Source organism: Brienomyrus brachyistius, chromosome 20, assembly GCF_023856365.1.
Source record: "Brienomyrus brachyistius isolate T26 chromosome 20, BBRACH_0.4, whole genome shotgun sequence".
NCBI classification, from domain to species: domain Eukaryota; kingdom Metazoa; phylum Chordata; class Actinopteri; order Osteoglossiformes; family Mormyridae; genus Brienomyrus; species Brienomyrus brachyistius.
The window spans coordinates 18831794-18853180 of NC_064552.1; the positions used below are offsets into that span (position 1 = coordinate 18831794).

General features: G+C 40.2%; 2 protein-coding genes across 12 annotated transcripts in view; one reads left to right on the forward strand and one right to left on the reverse strand.

Annotated features, from left to right (window-relative positions):
- Positions 1-21387, forward strand: part of LOC125715606 (uncharacterized) — a 150274-nt gene that overhangs the window by 40278 nt on the left and 88609 nt on the right. The window lies entirely within an intron of this gene.
- LOC125715603 (calpain-1 catalytic subunit-like) overlaps positions 10041-21387 on the reverse strand; it is a 42498-nt gene continuing 31151 nt past the window's right edge. The window contains exons 2-13 of one of the 11 annotated variants that reach the window (XR_007384120.1): positions 20646-20730; positions 20431-20556; positions 19616-20349; positions 19223-19379; positions 16742-16905; positions 14895-14919; positions 14656-14739; positions 12901-12937; positions 11159-12171; positions 10794-10944; positions 10595-10713; positions 10041-10079 (exon numbers count right to left, since the gene is read on the reverse strand). The gene's annotated coding sequence lies outside the window, so the exon portion shown is untranslated. Of the gene's footprint in view, positions 10080-10594; positions 10714-10793; positions 10945-11158; positions 12172-12900; positions 12938-14655; positions 14760-14894; positions 14988-16741; positions 16906-19222; positions 20350-20430; positions 20557-20645; positions 20731-21387 lie in introns of all 11 variants that reach the window. The other 10 variants (XR_007384111.1, XR_007384116.1, XR_007384110.1 and 7 more) reach the window with 10 other exon arrangements.

Sequence of the window (21387 nt, forward strand, 5' to 3'; positions counted from 1 at the left end):
TGGGCAGCTGTTGAGCACATACTCAGGGTACGTGCAAGCTGAATGCTATTATTAATATAATCTAAAGTATGAGGCTAGAGGAAAACAATAATGTATATACATTTACACTCATTGCTGATTTATACAGAAATGATAACAAATGATTAATAAGTTTCTTCAACCTAACAGAGTGGTAGTGTTTTCATTTCTTTGAGTTTAGATAGAATTTTAGGGTTTGTGCTTAGTGGATTGATCAAAGGAGAGGAGATTTTAGGAAATGTTTTAGCAATGCAGAAAAACTAAAATGTTAAGGCATGTCAGACTACTTTGAAAGTGGGTGAGAGGCCTCAGACTCCAAAGGGTTACAGTAAATACTTATTATGCTATGTTTCTTTTATGTTCCTCTTTTTGAGTCTGGGAATTTTTTGTCATAGTACCAATCTATCTATCCAGTGCTACTTTATCATTCCATCCTCTTTGCGCAATGTAGTGATGTAAAGTGCTGTCAGCAAAACAGCATGATACTACCACCACCCTGCTTGACCATTGGTTCAGTGTTCTTAGGTTAAGAAAGCAACCTCACCTTGATCCCCTGCAAACATATCTCTTTTCATTGTGGCCAAGCAGAGAAGTTAATGACACATTCACACGTCATTGTGACTGCCCCCCATCCCCACCCCGTGAATATGCAGCCATCAGCAGCCTTTCAGACTTAGCCAGACAGAACACACTAAGGAATGTGTCTGTTTTATTCAAGCACAGTACAGAACCATACGTTTTTTTATTTTTCATTTTCCACTCTGTCCACCTTTATTCTCCACAATCAACCGTATTACTTTGTTTAGGCCTGTAATTAGTCTGTTACGCACATCTTGGGTCACTCTCCTCTCCCAACATAACTCTTGCTTGGACACGCTGCTGCTTTGTATCTGGCTTGGCCTCCTTGCAGATGAAGTATTTCATCATGTGCCAAACGAGCTTAAAATCTGTTTAATTTTCATATACCACACTGTCCCTCATTGCATGACAATATCAATCTTATTACTTTGTTTCAGTCTGTAATTATTATACTGCATACATCATGGGTCCGCCTCATCTCCAAAAGGTGAAGTAAAATACAAAATTCTAATTTCATCAATAAACTGACTAAAAACACATTTTGCTAGTTTTAGGCCATCTTTGCCTCACAACAGAAATAATTTCCTAAATTTGACAGGTCATTTATTACAGTGTAGTCAGTTTATTAATGAAATTGGAATTTTATCTAAATACAAGAAAATTATACTTGCTTAGATTTTCATTTTTTTGTAGTGAAGTTAAGATACCTGAAATCAGGTGTTCTACCTGATTTCAGGTAAGTCACTTCAGCTTTCATAATCACTGCTCCCCCTGGTGGATGGATAAATCATTGCAAGTACTTTACACACAGCGAGGTAAGGGGCGGATCATGCCGGCCCACTTGTTCATTACATCATATTGGGGGATCTCATTACAGTCAAGGTCCCACCCAGAACCCAGCAGGGGCCAGCCAAGGACCAGCCAAGGTCCCATCATGGAAAGTGGGGAAAATTCAAGCGGCTACATCTGTATGTGCAGGAATCCCTGAAACAAGGGATCATTTGTCCCTCCACATCAAATTTTGCGCCTGGGTTCTTTTTTGTAGCTAAGACAGACGGAAATCTAAGACCTTGAATAGATTATTGAGCCCTCAATAAGATTATGCAAAAAAGGAGAGCCTCTCCCCCTGATCTCTTCAGCCTTGGAGCAATTTCGTTCTGCTCGTCAAAGTTGGACCTAAGGAGTGCCTATAATCTGACCAGTATAAAGGAGAGTGTCAAGTGGAAGACCTCATTCATTACTACTACTGGGCAATATGAATATCTCTTGATGCCTTATGGGCTTTCTAATAGCCCTTCGGTCTTCCAGTCCTTCATCAATGATATATTGGGTGATATGTTGAACATCTTTGTGACTGCATATATTGATGATATTCTGATTTATTCTGAAACAGAAGAATGGCATATCGAGCATGTGCGAAAGGTACTCCAGTGCCTGAGACAGAATCAACTCTATGTGAAAGGTGAGAAGTGTGAGTTCCATCGTGACACAGTGAAATTCTTGGGGTATGTCATCTCTCCTGGGAGTGTAGCTATGGACCGAGACAAGGTCACTGCCATGTGAGACTGGCCCCAACCCAAGACTATCAAGGGACTTGGGTGATTCTTAAGTTCTGCAAATTTTTATAGACCGTTTATTCAGAATTTTAGTGTTGTGGCAGCTCCCCTAACAGACTTGATCAGACAAGGAGAGAAGAAACTGAGGTGGACCCCAGGAGCACATCTCGTCTTCAAGAACCTCAAACAGCGGTTCTGCTCAGCCCCCATCCTGTGACAACCCGACTCCCAACTCCCGTTCCTGGTAGAAGTGAATGCCTTGGAAGCAGGCATGGGGGCAGTCCTGGCCCAAAAGGACCCTCTCACTGGTAAGACCCATCCATGTGCATTCTTGTCACGTAAACTCACTGCAGCCGAACAAAATTACGACATCGGGAATCGAGAATTTTTATCCATAAAAAAATTCTTTGGAAGAATGGAGACACTGGTTAGAAGGGGCATTACATCCCTTCCAGGTACTTACGGATCATCACAATTTGCAATATCTTCGGGAAGCCAAACATCTTGACGCTCGGCAGGCTCGCTGGGTGCTGTTTTTTTTTTTTTTTACCCATTTTGACTTCAAGGTCACCTACCTCCCAGGGTCCAAGAACATCAAGGTGGATTCCCTCTCCCGCAAATTTCCCTCAGTCAAGAACCTTGAATCCGCCTCGCCTATCTTACCTCCATCTTGCTTTCTGAGTCCCGTGACCTGGGATTTAGAGCAACGTCTACTGGATTGGAACCAGAAAACACTGCCGCCTCCTGAATGTCCACCACAGAAGACCTTCGTTCCCTCTCAACTGCGTAACAAGGTACTGCAATGGGTGCACACTTCCATATAGCCTGGACATCCTGGAATAAAAGCTACTTCACGCATCTTGGAGAAGCACTACTGGTGACTGGGGTGGGGAAAGGCGATGGAAAGGTATGTCCTGTCTTGTCCTCTATGTGCTCAGCTTAAAATCCTCACTGGTCCACCTGCGGGGCTATTACAACCCCTCCCGGTACCCAGCCGCCCGTGGTCCCATATTGTGCTTGATTTCATCACCGATCTGCCCCCATTTAAAGGGAATACCACTATTTTGACCTTAGTCGATCACTTTTCAAAGATGTGCTGGCTGATTCCCCTCCCGAAGTTACCGACATCCTTGGAATTGACAGACCTGTTATTACACAGGGTTTTCGGTACTATGGACTCCCTGAAGACATAGTCTTGGACAGAGGATCCCAGTTTACCTCCCAAGTTTTCAGGGCTATGTTTTCACTGTTGAATATCTCACGCAGTCTTTATTCAGCCTATCTCCCCCAATCCAATGGCCAAACCGAGAAAACCAACCGAATGGTCGTGCTTCCCCCATGTTTTTTTTACTCAGTTTCTTAACACCCCTACCAGGGGAGATGCCATTCTTGATCTTGTTCTCTCTAATAACCAGGACAGGATTGGTAAATTAGACGTTTTAGAACCACTTGACAGTAGCGATCATAACATGGTCAAATTTGAGGTTAAGTTTAGTGTTCGAAGAGCTAAGTCCAAATCAAAAATATACAATGTTAGGCAGGCTGACTAAGTGTATGAGACTAAAACTAGAAACTGTGAACTGGATGGAGTTAAATAACAAAACTGTTGAAGAGGCCTGGGAATTTTTTAAAAGCACATTATTGCAAGTGCAAGAGGACTTCATACCTGTTTCCAGCAAGAATAAATCTAGGAAATTGCAACCTAGGTGGTTTACTAGGGAAATAAAGTATAAAGTAAAGAGGAAAAGGGCTTTGTTCCAGCAATGGAAAATAACTGATGATGACAGAATAAAGCAGGAATATCTAAGTCTACAGGCTGAGTTAAAAAATGATATTAGACGAGCTAAAAGAAATGTCGAAAGGATGATTGCATTGGAAGCTAAGGATGACGTTAAAAGTTTCTTCCAGTATTTTAACTCTAAAAGAGCTCTAAAAGCTGAAATTACCAATCTGCAGGATAGTAAGGGTCTTATAATAGTAAACGACATTGATATAGTAAATGAGTTCAATGATAGTTTTGCACGGGTATTCACTGTTGAGGACATTAGTAACTTACCAGTTCTTATTACTGATCCAGCATCGTCTATAGCTAATATATATATATATATATATATATATATATATATATATATATATATATATATATATAACTGAAGCAGATGTTTTGCAAAGCCTAGCTAAGCTCAAAAAAAATAAATCACAGGGCCCTGATGGCATCTTACCTATAGCGTTAAAAGAGATGAGGGATATTATTTGCCGACCATTAACTTTACTGTTTCAAAAATCCTTATCTGAAGGTGTGGTACCTTCTGATTGGAAGCATGCCAACATAACACCCATTTTCAAAAAAGGGGATAGAAGTAATTTGTCTAACTATAGGCCAATCAGTCTAACTTGTATAACTGGTAAAGTTATGGAGGCTATAATCAAAGAGAAAATGGTAGATTACCTGGACTCCAATAACATTTTGCGGGATAGCCAGCATGGATTTAGGAGAGGTAGATCCTGTTTAACGAATCTGTTGGAGTTTTTTGAGGAAGCTACTCATGAAGTTGATGACAAGAAGGCCTATGATGTCATCTACTTAGATTTCCAAAAGGCTTTTGATGTTGTCCCCCACAAGAGGCTCCTACTTAAACTCAAAGCAGCAGGTATTTTAGGTACCGTAGCGACCTGGATTGATAACTGGTTAACAGATAGGAAACAGCGAGTAGTTATACGAGGCACAATGTCACAGTGGGCCTGCGTCCATAGTGGAGTACCGCAGGCTTCGATTTTAGGACCACTATTGTTTCTAATTTACATAAATGATATAGATACCAATATATACAGTAAACTGGTGAAATTTGCAGATGACACCAAGGTGGGTGGTGTAGCAGATACTGAATTAGCGGCTCAGCAGCTACAGCGGGATCTTGATTTAATTAGTGACTGGGCCGATACCTGGCAGATGAAATTTAACGTAGACAAATGTAAGGTACTCCATGTAGGGAGCAGAAATATAAAGTACAGGTATTTTATGGGTGTCACTGAAATAAAGGTAGCTGATCATGAAAAAGACCTTGGTGTGTATGTTAATGCTTCCATGTCCCATTCTCGCCAGTGTGGGGAAGCAATAAAAAAGGCCAATAGGATGTTGGGGTATATCTCCAGGTGTGTGGAGTATAAGTCAAGGGAGGTAATGCTAAGATTATACAATTCCTTGGTGAGACCTCACCTAGAATATTGTGTGCAGGTTTGGTCACCATATCTTAAAAAGGACATTGTGGCCTTAGAAAAGGTGCAGCGTAGGGCCACAAAAATGATTCCTGGTCTTAGAGGAATGTCATACGAGGAAAGGTTACTTGAGCTAAATCTGTTCAGTCTCAAGCAAAGGAGACTGAGGGGGGACATGATCCAGGTATATAAGATTCTAACAGGTTTGGATGCTGTTCAACCAAATAGTTACTTCAGCATTAGTTTAAATACACGAAATCGTGGCCATAGGTGGAAATTAGCGGGAGAACATTTCAAGCTGGATTTAAGGAAGCACTTCTTTACACAGCGCGTAGTCAAAGTATGGAATAGTCTTCCTGATAACGTAGTGCAAGCTGAATCGTTGGGTTCCTTTAAATCAGAGCTAGATGAGATTTTAACAACTCTGAGCTATTAGTTAAGTTCTCCCCAAGCGAGCTTGATGGGCCGAATGGCCTCCTCTCGTTTGTATAGTTCTTATGTTCTTATGTGCGAAATATGCCTACAACTCGATACCCCACGCTGTGATGGGTCTAACTCATTTCCAGTGTGTTCTTGGTTTCTGGCCTCCACTTTTCCCTTGGAGCCCCACTCCCACAGACTGGTATCAACATGGCAAAAGAGTGTGGGAACAGATGTGCCTTTTACTGAAGCAGGGAGTGGCATGAACCAAAACCTTCGGAGATCACAGGGGAAAACCAGGACCCAGCTTCCAAGAGGGGGATAGAGTCTGGTTAGCTACGAAGAACCTTCATCTCCCTTCAGGTCACAAACTGAGCCCCAAATTCATTGGGCCCTTCCAGGTGACACGGTGGGTGCGCCCGGTGACCTACCACCTACAACTCCCTCGTGTATATAGAATCCCACGTTTCATGTGTCCTTGCTCAAACCTGTTCGATGTAGTCTCGCCCAACCCCCTTCTGGCCCCATGGATGTCCCTGCTCCACTTCTCCTTCTAGGTGACGACGTTTATGTGGTCCACGATCTGTTAGATTCTCGTCGCCGGCGGGGACAACTCCAGTATCTGGTGGACTGGGAAGGTTTTCACCCAGAGGAGCGAAGCTGGATTCCTGCCAAAGATGTCCTGGATCCCTCCCTCATTGCACATTTGCACAGGTCTCACCCAGAACATCTGGCCACACCTTCTACTACCAATTAACAGATGGTAATTAAACCTCACACTGACAACAGCACAGTGTGAGGTATTGTTGCGAAGCAAATACTGAGTGGTCTGACTTTGTGTTTTCTCCCCATTTGCGGTCTGTCATCCTTGCCCTACCTGGACCTCCTGCCAGCCCTTCTGCCCTTCCACCCCCCACCTCCCCCCGTAAGATCCCTCGTGTTCCTACCTGTGTATCATCCACGTCTTCGGCTAAATCTCCTGACTCTCGACTACTCTTTGTGTCACTCCCAATAAACTTGGTTGCCTGGCTTCTGGTGTTTGCGTCTTGGTTGGCAGGACAAAAAAAAATTTCTTAAAAATTTCACATTTTTAGTTTCACAGAAGATATAGGATCAGAACGCTAACAAAAGGCAAAGTTTAAAATATTAAAACAATACAGTGGTACCTCGGTTCTTGAACTCATTAGAACTCGAATTTCTCAAGTCAAATCAACCAGTTCGAAAAAAGATGACCTAGAACTTGATCTGAATCTCAGAAGTCAATCCATGAACCGACCTAAGAACTTGTACGCACGGGGAAATGAGTCATGCGGCACGTCTCTCAGCGGAAACAAAGGGTAACACTTCAGTCTCAGCCTCACATTCGCTGTGATAGCATCGTTTGTTGGTGATAGTGCTTTTTTTTTTAAAAAAAAAAATATATATATATATATATCTATCGGGTAATACACTGTACTTCATATCATTTTGGTAGCCATTGCTCAGCAAAAAGTTATGCAATAGTTGTACAAATGTTACAACCTAAAAGTTTGCAATTTGCAAAAAATACGCTCATTGCATATTACAGTTCCAGGTTGGTATATACCGGCTGATTAACAGACTTGGCTTTTTTTTACTACCTCGACAGTCAATGATATGGACAGACTTGTCAGGACATCATGCTCCACTCCCTCCAGCAAACAGGAAAAGGGATGTAAGATGTATATCGGCAACTACGTCGACAATTATGAGGGTGTCGTTACGTTGAAATGTTACGTCGTAGCAGCTCGTGTTAAAATGCTATCGTTTAGATGCCTAAAGTAAAATTTTGCTGTTTTGTTTGAATATGACCGGCGGACTTGTTAGCTAACTTTCGATTGTGAATCGGTTTTCTTTCATACAGATACTATCAAGATGCTGTATAAAAATGTAACGTTACTGTCTCAAATTGTGTGTTTGTCCTTCCTCCCAGTGTCAATGAAAAACAGGGTGACGAGAGGTCAGCGTGAGGGCAGACTGTCATAGATCAATGAGGAAAAGTGAAAAGCCACACGACTTGAGAGCAGGGTCATTATTATGGCAATGATTAGGCAAGCTGATAAAATGCTTGTCAGCTTAAAAGTAGTATTATCCAAGCAAAACATATATTTCTAAGAATTAATATATTTTGATATTTTGTCTGTTACACTCAAAAATGATATGTTGGCATTACTTAACTTTGTCAACAGGTTTCACGTAAGTTGCCTTTAAGAAAGAATATTTATTTCAGTGAACATAAGGCAATTACATAAAGTTAATGTAATTTTGTTTAGTTCAATCAACGTAACATTCATGATTTTGTTTTAATCTATTTGGTTAAGTTCAATTACTTATAATTTATATTATGTTCAGAGATGAGAAAAGCCAGTTTCATTGTGTTTATTAAATAACATTTTTACAATGTTTTACAATAAACACTTTCTATTGTTTTTCCCAACAATAAAATGTTTTTCAAAATCTACATGCTGTCATACTTTTCAAAATAGTTTTAACTTATTACAATAAGTTACAATTTTAATACTATTAAAAGAATAATACAAGTATAAAGTAAAATAAAAGCATGTAGCCTTTAAATGAAAGGATTGACAATGCTTTTTATACTTGGAAAAAGTTAACAGCCTTTAACAATATGAAGTACACCTTCTTTTTTTTTGTGACCAAATTTTTATTAGAGATTTTTATAACAAAGAACAAAATGGAACAAAACAGAACATACTCCACCCCCACCCCACCCCCAATACACCCTGAGACAGCAGTTCAAATATAAAGAAACAAAAAACCAATAAAGGTCACCGGCACACTCAGCCACGGAGAGCACAGATAAAAATTGAGGATAAAAGAAATAACACACTTATACCACTGAAAAATGTTAGAATTAGGAAAGTAAAAATCAAAACAAAAAACAAGGAATATGGCCTCAGGACATGACCTGCAACCAATCTTTGACCAGCTGCACGTCATGGACCCAGCTCTGGATTGTAGAACCAGACGAGTTGTTAATCCGGGCTGCAGAGAGTTCCAGCAGAAGCAGATCAAGAAAGGTGGACTTCCAGACAGAAGGAATGAAGTACACCTTCTTGCAATTAAAAAAATCAGCTAACAACACTTGTTATTCGAAGGAATATTAACATTTGAAAGCTCTATAACGTTTTTACAATGTTTTCAAACAAGAACATGTTTACAAAATCTAAGTAATGTCTTCACTTTTCAAAATAAAACTTCTTTACTTATTACAAGTTACAAAAATAATATTACCAGTAAAAAAATACTGTCTTTAAATGATTTACAAAAATATACTTTATACTTTACTGCTTTTTTTTCAGGTTTACTAAACATTGCAGTAAAGCAAAAGTAAAGATTATTAAAGACATCACCTGGTTAGCACTGAAAAAATTACTGCAACAGCCAGTGCAACATTATGGACAAAACATAGGTCCTGCCTCTTAGCCCTTGTTTCAAGTTACAGTGCCTATGATAGGAGTTTATTTTTTAAGACCTGGACTTTGTTTGACAGCTTGTTGGCATCGAGTTGCATAAAAATCTTTTGAAACAATTCAAAACTATATCTCAGATCCTGCGGGTAAGCTAAGTTTACTGCATAAATTAGACCAACCATGATGGAACATGCATTAGCTACATTGTCCAAGTTTTTAAGTACTTGGATGCCTTCGATGATGACACCAACATCTGCCCCTTCATGTTTGATGGCATAGATTCCGAGTGTCACGATCGCGGACAAAGCGGGCGATCGTCGGGCAGGCGAGCGAGCAAGGAGCAGGCAGGCAAGCAGGATACGGGGAAAACGGGTCTTTAATCGGGGAAACGGAGCGGGTAGAGCGGGACGGAACACAGGCATTGACAAACATCAATGACGGACAGGGCAAACAGGTAAGACCAGGACTTAAAACAGGACAGGACTAATCAAAGTAAGTGGACAAAGCTGGAGACGATCAGGGAAGCACACGTGGATAATCAGGGGGCGTGGCACACACGAGGAGCCGACGAGCCGGGCATGACACCGAGAGTGGTGTTGCTCATCAAAATTTGGGTTTCATCATGTTCAGCGTCCTAAAAGTAACAAAAGACAAGTACAAAAAAAAAACAATTAACAGATCAAGGGTAAAAATAGGAACTGGTTTTAGAGAAAAAAGTTTCTTAAGAAAAATTTAAATAGCTTACCATGGACTCCTTCACAAGGTTTGAAGGATCTTCATTTAGGTAGACCACTAAGGCTTTCAGGATGCATTCATACTTTTTTTCAATGATGATGCTCTAATCAAAATGAAATGAGAATTAGTAATTTTTGCTGTACATCTTAAATTTAAGTAGCATTATGCAAATTATCCCACTGCTGTATTTTACGAAAGTCAAGTGTGTACATCAACCAATGGTCCCAAATCAGAAGCACTGCATAGGATACACAATTATCTTGAACGTCTGAGCTGTTGTAATTGTAGTTGCAAAAACATCTCTGTTAAAGTATGAGAGGCAAAAAGTCATTGATGCTTCAAAATAAAAAAAAAAATCATATTTGGAGCCGAAGAAAGACAATTCACCTTTAACTTTTAATCCATAATTTTTGTATAAAAGAGTACATGAAGGATGAGTTAAAAATAACAAAATCATATTTGGATGAAATATTAGTTTGGCCTATTATTGTCATGCCCGGCTCGTCCGCTCCTCGTGTGTGCCACGCCCCCTGCCTTCCCACGTGTATTTCCCTGATTGTACCCCGCTGTATCTGATTACTTTGATTAGTCTTGTCTGGTTTTAAGTCCTGGTCTTACCTGTTAGCGGTGTCCGTCATTGATGTCAGTAGCCGTCCTATGTTCCCTGTCCCGGATCTCCCAAATAAACCCCGTGTTTGCCTTGAATTCGCCTTGTCTGCCTGTTCCTGTCGGCCGACCTGCACGATTGCCGCTTCGTCAGCCTGCGATCGTGACAATTATGAATTATGAGAATTGGTGATGAATTTAGAGAACATACCTGATGCAAAACTGACAGGATGTCTGATCTTCTTTGTGGCTGCTCCTCCTTTCTTTTTGAAATTTTTGAGGAGCTGGGGGGAGAGATGATCAAGCTGACCCATGAATTTGGACACCAAAGGAATTATAATCCTGCTGAATTCCGCAGATACCTGGTACAATTTCCAAACAAAACAAAAGAGAGAGACAAATCAGGGTGCTTCGTAGATTTTTGACAGGACATCATCATACACTTCCTTTACCAGCACTCACAGATAACACACATGTACGATAAATGAACAAACCTGAATTACATCTAAAGTATTTCAAATCATAGTTTAGAATAACAACATCCAAGCAAGCTGACATGACATTAAAGACATATACCTCTCGCTCAGTAAAGAGTGCTGGCCATCTGTTCTTGAATTCCGCAATGAAAGGTGAATCTTCTACCACCTCGTGCCTCCGTAGAGCAAACGTTCTGTCCATCAGCCCCTTGATAACCTGCTCATTGTTTCTTTTAGTTACCTCCAATAATAGTGTAATCCTTTGATTTTCAAGTGTTTCTTTTGTTTCACCCATTGGCTAATCTGGACAGTAATTTACCTCAGCTTTTCTCGGTTTCTTCTTGGTTAGGACTTCCAGTGGATCCTTTTCGCTTATGGGAATTGATGTTCAGCTCAGAACATCCTGTTTCCCAATTTTGTTCTGTAGTTTGCCATCTTATATTTTAAACTAATTTTCCAGCCATAGTAGCCACTCACAGAGCCCTTTTCTTTTAGACGTGGATGCTTCTGTATCAACGCAGCGGCTACATCATCAAGATCTGCAGCTGAAGGGTATGCCTTGAACTTTATTATTTCTGAGACTAAAGAATCCAAAATGTCAGACTTTTAGCTAGGAATTGGGACTCAGGACAGTATCATCAGTTTGATAAGCAAGTTGAGCTTTTTGCAGTTGTATTTCTGCATCAAAACTAAACTGTGGTATTGGGAAAGTATTGGGCCAAGCTTGCCTTCTGACAGAGGATGCAGATTCTGTCGACAGTACAGATGATGGTGAGGATATTATGTCTGTATCATAGGAAGATACTGAAGAGGTCTCACTTTGTTTTGGCACAGATGAAGAAGAGGTACTTGTAGATGTCGGCAAAAAAATTATTTTGAGTGTAGCTCTGTCTTGTAAGTCCGAAGTTGAACTGAGGTTGACAAATTCATTAAAATCCAGATCTTTGAGCTGAAATCGAAAATCTTCTAACACACCAAGTTGTGTTTGGATTTCTTTTTTAAGGTCATTCAATGAGTCTGCTATACCAGCTGGGAGATTTAACCTTTCATAGTTATTTTCTCCTAAGATTACTTGGCTGAGTTTGGCTGAGGTTGCCATTGCGTCAAACTTGTCTGGAAGAGAGAAGGGGATGAATATTAGTAGAATGTCAGCAGACCAATTTTAAGTAATTACCATAAACAAAACAAATGAAAAATATTAAATGATATTTGATTTTTGAAACTTCATACAAAGATAAGACTATAACTGTGTAATATGATCTTATGCGTTAAAACCTACACTCTTAACCCAATACTTGACTACTAGAAAACTGCATGGAAACTCATTGCCTTAAACCATTCAAGTTTTTACACAAGGTAAAACTGAATAGCCTTTGTTGAAGTAACATAGAACCTACGATTCTATGTGGTTATATGTTAATTCAACTAGGGCTGTTAAGTTTTTACTGAAGGTGAAACTAAAGTGGCTTAAGGCAATTGTTACGATGCGGGTTGCGATTGCGCTGGTTAAGCGGACAACAAAGCAGGCTGGCAGACAGAGTATGGGCAAGCTGGGGATTTATTAAGAACGGGCTGGGCTGTACGGGACAAAAGCTCGAACATCGACAAACATCAATGACGGACCATGAACTCAGGCGAGACTAGGACTGAAATAGACAGGACTGGGCGAAAATAAGTGGACACAGCTGAGTACGATCGGGGAAGCACACGTGGATAATCAGGGGGGCGTGGCACACACGAGGATTGTACGAGCCGGGTATGACAGAAACAAGTTTCCACACAATTTTTTTGTAAGGTCAACCATTAAAGGGATAGTTCACCCAAAAATGAAAATATGCTCACCCTTAAGTGGTTCCAAACATTTATGAGTTTCTTTCTTCTATTAAACACAAAAGAAAACATTTTAAAGAAAGCTGAATACCTGTAACCACTGACCAGGCTGTGGATTAAAGCGAATAATATTGTATATAATGTTCAATTTCTTTACACGGATCAATCTTTTCACTTCACAGGACCTCAGTGTGTCATCAGGAGCCATGGCTATTGATTTGTACTCGTTTGTATATTTATTTTTAATCTAAAAAAAAAAAAAAACTTATCACCATTCGCTGCCATTACATGAATCACCAAGGACCAAGGATTCAGCTAAAAATATTCTTTAATGTTCTATTGAAGAAAAAAAGTCACCTACATCTTGGATGTCCTGTGGAAGAAATTTTCATTTTGGGTTAACTACCCCTTTCAGAGTATAGGTTATGCATAAGATCATTCTTTTGCAGTGATAATCAGTGATATCTTTGTACAAAGTTTTACTAATTTACTAATTTCATTTAATAAATTTTCATTTGTGTTTTGTTTAATAGTGCAAAAGGAGTATTACATAGAGTACCAGGTATGACAATAGTGCTGAAACAGATTAATACACCACAATGTCACACAGGACTTCAGTGGTGGTTGTTACTCCTCATCTAAAAGTATGTGTCTTTTTAGAGTAATCATTCTGACTCCTGCAACCATATAGTCAACCAGAGGGTATGAGTCTTTCAAGTCAGAATATGGAGTTAAGCAAATTTATTGAGTTGGTACCAGTTCAAAGGCCCTGAAGTGTTCTTGATACCATGCACACATTTTTTTGGCAATGAAAGCCAGTTTTGTCTTCAATTATACAAATCTGAGAAATTTCTGCAAATTCTGGAAGGCCACAAAGAGATCCGTGGGCAATTATCATGCCATTTCGATACATAATGCCATCACAAGAGACATTTTGTGCAACACTGACAGTGGTCATACCAGGATACCTAGAATTAAGGCAATGTACGACATTCTCTTTCATGACCTCAACAGTAATAGCAGAGATACGTGTGACCTGTAAGGTATTTTTTTCAGGGCTGGGTATGTGGTGGTTATATCCAAGCATCAATTGGTGTTTACTTGCCAAAGTTAGGGTAATGTTCTTGAAGCGATTTGTGTGCCTAACTACTTTTTTAAAGTAGCTATGTTTTGCTTCAAAACGCAATGTCCAAAGAAAAATTAAAGGACCAAAGCAGCGATTCATTTCTGGATAGTGTTCCAGGAAGTGATGCTTTGGAAGCAGTTGTTTAAGAGGGAACAGCTCCTGATATTTCTGACGGTGTTCAGAGATCTTGCATTCCAAAAATGCAATGGTCTCATCTGTATGAGCTGAAGAAACAACCAGTTCGACAATATCTTTCAGGTCTAAAATCAAAAGCCACACAGGTTCATCTGCAGGTACCAAATGCCCAATAATTAATGGCAGTAATCTTAAAAGACACCAATTTTCATGTGCATTGCCACCAACTGATCTTTTGCTTGCAAATGTCTGTAGCACCAACTGAGGTCGAATTGTTTTATCATCCCACTTGTATGGAAAATTATGGATAAGTTCATTGAGCCCATCAAGAGACAAAATCTTCTTTGAAATAAGTACAGTAAAGCACTCTGCTAGCTCAACTGGTACTATGCCTTCAAAAAGATCATGAGCCAAATCAGGAGGATAGCTACTTTAATGTTACAACAGGCTAAGGTTTTCACTGAAAACACATAAACTGCATTTATATTGAGATTCATGACATTTACCTCTTTCTCTGTAGCAAGTTTCACGTGTCCTTGGTGCTCTTCTGCAGTCCGAAGTTTGAATTCACCTCCCTTCACTTCAGTGGTCTGAGAATTTGCACGAGAAGCTGTACAAAATCGACAACAGTACTCGCCTGAAAAGTTCTCAACGAATCCAGCCTTGGAATGTGCGGCAAGATTATTAGCCACAACACATTGTACTGTTCCTTTAAGGAATGTTCCAAGCTGTGGGACATACACACCTTGCTGTTCCAAAGTTTGGAGATCCTGCAAAAGAGGTTGCAAGATTTTTTCAAATCCGTATGTCTTCCCGTCTTCTGTTTTGCATAAAACTGCTAGAAAAATTGAAGACAACGTTGACTGAAACACTGATGGTACATTACCCAAAATCCAGTACACTGCACATAATTTGTGCTTTTTCTTTGATGTCCCAAGAGGGTTTCAGATTTCAAAGTCATCAACGTATAAGCACACAGAAATCCTCAGCTCCTCTGAGAAGAAATCATTTGCTTTAAAATGCAAACCATCCTGAATGGACCTATACTCTTGAGCATCTCTTAACTGTTGAGAATTGACTTTCAAACATTTTGTCAAGCAAGTCATTCTGGCACAGCAGATTCTGTAAAGACTCCAGTACTGGAACATACTGAAAAGTTCTGTTTCCCTTGTCTTCAAGAACATACTCTACAGGGTCTACAATTTTAAAATTTTCCCTGTAATATTGTTTGCGCTTAAATGCAGAAGCTAGTGGACCACCATGCTTTATAGCAGAGAGTAAAGGGTTTGCTTTACTTAAAAATGCAACCAGGTCTGACTAGTACTGCATCATTGTCAATTCTGTGCCTTTGTATGGTGTCTACAATGATTCTGTGAGACAAAGGGAGAGAAGCATCACTCAGTAAATAATGCAAGTCCCCACACAACTCATCTACAGCTGAGCCTGGAACATTGTAGTGATTTTCCAGCTTTAACAGCAAGCAAATTTAAGCTCTACCAACTTTGGCAGGTTCTCTGAAACCTCTTCTGTATCAGTAGAAGAGGAATCATCTTCTAACACAGGTGTTTCAGTTTCTTCATTTGAAGGAGGGTCATTAGCTGTTTCTCTAACCTCTTGTGTTTTCACCATTTCTTCCTTAAAATCTTTTACTGAAAACTGACAATGCTTTTGGCTCTTATGTGATCTGAATGTACCATACACGTTTGTTTTAAATGAGCAGTCCTTAAACATACAACTAACTGTCTCATGACTGCGCAAGTGGTTATTTATATGGAGAAAATAATCATTTACTGAAGGAATGTCAGTAACAGCACAAACATGACAATTTATGACTGTAGTTTGACTAGAATTTTGATTTTGAGGTAGCTGCTCACTGCCATGTGATCTGGGTAAGTGGGACCAGTGCATTCCAGGTTTTAAAAGTGCATGGACAGTTAGAATATGCACATGGATATTTGTGTTTGCGGCCATAATGTCCATGTACCAACCTGAAGTGCTTTAAAAGCTTTGATCTGGAGGCCTGAGACAATCCACAATCTCTGCACAGCCACATACAGGACTCTACAGGCTTGCAGGTTTCAAAAGTATGTGAGTCACCAGACAATAACAACAAAATATGAAAAACTGCAAACTACTAAATTAAAAATGTGTTAGCTGACCAAACAAACAAGCTTACATTAAATAGCTAGATGTCATCTTAATTAAATGTAAAATATGTTTATTACCATGTGTTTTTTGGGGGGGTTTATCAGGCTTGAATAATAAAACGAGATATCAAATAACAATGTGCCAACACCATCTTTTAAGATTAAAACTAGATAAAACTCCTGTACAAGAACAAAACAATCGGATAAAATGGAGAAACCATTCTTTACTAGCAATTTAATATCATTAACAACTTTATTTTGGGTGATGTAATATATATATAAAAGTTCAACAAGTATAAAATTTCACATAAATGCATAAAACAAAAATGTAACTATAATATGAAAGAAGACTTTGTGACAATACTATACACAAGGTATTACAAGTGAGTAATGATTCAGATGTTGTCACAGCATCAATATAAATGCATAAAAGTGAAAATCTCACCTCTGTTTACATAGAGGAAAACGCCTTGTTGTTTTGCGTCTTCGATTCTCATAAAATGGCGCAGATTTAAACGAGCCGAAGAGTACCGTTGTGATTCGTTTCTTGTGGTGTTTTCCAACTGCGTATGTGTAGATTTTACTCCACCTACTGATCAATATGCGGTACTGCAGAAGCAACACAACTCCGTTTCATTCCTTTTAATTATCTGAGCTGTGTAAATTTGAAAAATTACTTCTTTTAATTCTGTCAACACAACTCTTTTAATTTTAATGCACAAACGAAAATTAATTAATTTAAACATAATTACATTCTTTGGACCAACAAATGTCATGTTTAATTTTTTTGAGTGTAGCCTCATATAGAATTCAGCATAATTGTTCTTATTTATGCATTAGCTGTCAAGCAATATCTCATCCAAGCTTTTTTCTCCGTATATGGTGTTAAATCACTCAAAACCTGTTGTTTTGGTGAGCACCCATTGTCCCTGTGTAGCGGGCCGTGCCTCATGCAATCATTTGGTTGCACTTCATCAGACTGCCCATTATTCGCAGCTAAACATTCCTGCTGTGCCCCTGGTGCACAGCTGCACAGACACTGAGCAGATCTGGCATAAACCAAGTATGACACTAGTAAGTCATTGAACATGTCAACTGTACACATTATAGCTATTGTTATGCCATGTTGAAAGTGTCTCTGCTGTCAGGGTGTTAGGCCAGGCCCAGTTGGAGAAATGGAGATTCGAAATCCCAGAAATTGTACATTAGACTGCGTAAGGTGAGATTGTCTTAACTTTGTTTCTCAGTCTGGTTTTTACATGTAACCCGTTTTACATTTGTTGTGGCAGAAGTTTGGCATAGTGATTTTTACTTATATATATACACACACACACACTCAGTAGTTTGTATGGCCCCCACGTGGTTGTATGCATGCCTGACAATGTCGGGGCATGGTCCAAATGAAACCACGGATGGTGTCTTGGGGGATCTCCTCTCAGATCTGGACCGGGGTATCACTGAGCTTCTGGACAGTCTGAGGTGCAACCTGGTGGCATCGGATGGACGAAACAAAATGTCCCAGAGGTGTTCTGTTGGATTTAGCTCAGGCGAGCGTGGGGGGCAGTCAATGGTATCAATTCCTTCATCCTCCAGGAACTGCCTACATGCTCTTGCCACATGAGGCCGGGCATTATTGTGTACCAGGAGGAACCCAGGACCCACTGCACCAGCATAGGCTCTGACAGTGGGTTCAAGAATTTCATCCTGATATCTAATGGCAGTCAAGGTGCCGTTGTCTAGCCTGTAGAGGTCTGTGCGTCCCTCCATGGATATGCCTCCCCAGACCATCACTGACCCACCACCAAACCAGTCAGGCTGAACAATGCTGCAGGCAGCAGAACCCTTCTCCATGGCTTCTCCAGACCCTTTCATGTCTGTCACACGTGCTCAGAGTGAACCTGCACTCATCTGTGAAAAGCACAGGGTGCCAGTGGCAGACATGCAAATTCTGGTATTCTATGGCAAATGCCAATCGAGCTTCATGGTGCTGGGCAGTAAGCACAGGGCCCACTAGAGGACGTTGGGTCCTCAAGCCACCCCCATGAAGTCTGTCTCTGACCAAACAATCAGGAACACTCACACCAGTGGTCTGCTGGAGTTCATTTTCTAGGGCTCCAGCAGTGTTCATCCTGTTCCTCCTTGCACAAAGGAGCAGATACCGGTCCTGCTGATGGGTTAAGGACCTTCTACGGCCCTATCCAGCTCTCCTTGAGTATCTGCCTGTCTACTGGAATCTCCTTCATACCCTTGAGACTGTGTTGGGAGACACAGCAAACCTTCTGGCAATGGCACGTATTGATGCGCCATCCTGGAGGAGTAGGACCACCTGTGCAACCTCTGTAGGGTCCAGGCATCGCCTCATGCTACCATTGGTGACACTGACCGTCACCAAATGCAAAACTAGTGAAAAAACCGTCAGAAAAGATGAGGAGGGAAAAATGCCAGTGGCCTCCACCTGTTAAACCATTCCTGTTTTGGGGGTCATCTCATTGTTGCCCCTCTAGTTCACCTGTTGATAATTTCATTAACACCAAAACAGCTGAAACTGATTAACAACTACCTCTGCTACTTAACTGACCAGATCAATATCCCAGAAGTTTAATAAACTTGATGCTATACTCTGATTAAAAAGTGTTCCTTAAATTTTTTGAGCAGTGTATTTATTCAATATGTGTGTATGTGTGTGGATGAAATGATTTGATACATGGCACTGACAATTTCATCAAATTCAAAGTAATTATTCAGTTTCTCTCTCTCTGACAATGTGTGTGTGAGAGAGAGCGAGAGAGAGATTATGACTGGTGTTTTTTATTGTAGGTATTTGTTGCCTTTTTGGTCTCATCATTTTTTGGTGTAGGCTCCTATTTAAAGTAGTTCGGCTCAAGCCCCGCCATTTTCAGGAAATATTCTGCAAAATTTTTCTTACCTTGTTCTTTATTGAGGACATCCTTCCCCAAAACTCCTCAATATCAAAGTATGTTGGGTCCTGGGGCATGGCTATGCCCATCAGTTGGTACTCCATGAACTCCTCACTTACTTGGTCTTGTTCATTTGGGTCATGAAAAAGAAGGATTTCCTGAAATCTTAAAAAGAGCACAATGTATACAAGGCTGATTAAAATACAGTGAGAGACAGATTTGTTTTGTGATCATGACCATTAAAAATAGTATATGAAGTATACAAAGTATAGGGCATCTTCAGCCCCACACTCATCCCTCAGCTGCACATCAACAAATCTTGCGTGGTTCAGGAGAGCATCTTTCAACGGAAGATTATCCATGGCATACTCCACAACTCTGACCAGAAAGGCCAGTGTTACCTGCTGGAATTGTTGAACCTTCAGTGATGTGACCTCTCCAGCCTCAAGGAGCCTGTTGAGCATATCTCAGATGTTTTGAAATTAGATAGCTTTAGATGGCTTAATTGTCTTTGACAAAGTAACACAACCTATATTTCACAGGGGTGTTGCACTTTAGAAAGGAGACACCAACATAGCCAAACAGCCCATGTTGGAGTACACCAACTCCACCGGGTCCGTAGATGAGAAGAGATCACCTGGAGGCGTGGATGAGATAATCCAATAACCATTTATTCCAATAACCTTTTATTCCATTTATTCCAACAGATCGATCTGGGAAGTCTGTGATACACCGTATCCCAACAGAGTTCAACTTCCTTACTATTCATGTGTATCTTATACCCTTCTACAAGCAGCCCCCCGCCCCTGTCCGTACTTTTCCAATTTCTGGCAATTTTGCCTAATCTGGTACACCATGTTATTCAGTACATTATCCTAGCAGCTGCTATGTCTAGCAGCTGCCACCACAGTCTGCGTCAATAGGTTAATTTTGGTACACACAGAGCCTCCCTACATGTCCTTGTTCCCTCCCGTTCACCTCTTCATGCCACTGGAATATAGATGCCTTTTCTCTCTGGAGAAGGAGGTTCAGTTTAGACAACACTGGCAATGTGGCCTGAAGGAACAGGAGGTAGACGTCCGTCAGGGGATCGGAAAATGCCTTCGCCAGCCTTCGAACCTTGGTTGTTTCTCATCTGCAGATAGACAGGTTGTTATTATTATTGGGTGTCTGATATAACTGTCCTGAACTAGAGTCAATATGATGTGCCATTTACTTAAAGATTTGAAGTAGCTGGTGAGAGGGCCATACTGCTGCAGAATGCAGTTGATGCAGATGTCCAAACTCAGCCACCTCACAGAAATGTACAGTAGTGTTCCCATGTTCCCAAGATCACAAAATTCTAGTAAAATAAGTAAGAAAAACAAACAAAGTTAGCCCTATTTTTCCTCACTTTTGATATATAACACTGGAGCTAATTGAATTGCAAACCTTTCAAGTAACCTTTACGGTTCGTGCTGCCCTTTTACCAGTATCTAGCGTTAACCACAAGGTCCTCAGTGTCAAATCCAGATATCTGCAGAACATGACATGAGCACAAAGAATTTATGTCATTTTACAGCATATTATTTACTTCACCTATAGCTTAACAGATATTTAATGGAAAGCAAACATGTTGAAACTTACTTCCAAAAGCCTCTGCTCTGTGTGTTTGGCAGTGCTATGGATTATATGGCAGGGGCATCCATGAATGCTGGGATTTTCCTGAAGCATTTTTGCTGCAATTGAACTGTTGGCACCAATATTAACTGGGGCATTGTCAACTGACAGGCCAACACAATTTTCCCATGGTATGTTCTGCTCTATCAGGACGTTGTTGATTTTTTTAAAATATGACATCAGCTGTGCCACAGCTTCTTCCACTTGTGGTGCACATGTCGAGAAATCAGTGCAGAACTTTGGTGGTCTCAAATACCCTGACAGTTAAGGGATTCATCTTTTCTAGTCCTGTAATAATATGGTATATAAGTAACTCTGCAAACTGTATTATTTTAGTGTGTGTGTGACATGAACATGAGGAAATGGAAACAGCCAATTGCAAAGGCATACACAGTCGAGAATTATTTAATATTTTGGCAATTTAGCTATCAAAGGTATACACAGTCGAGAATTATTTTACTCTCCATCAATTTAATTAAAATTCATTGAATTTGCAAACACCCAGGGTTAGATT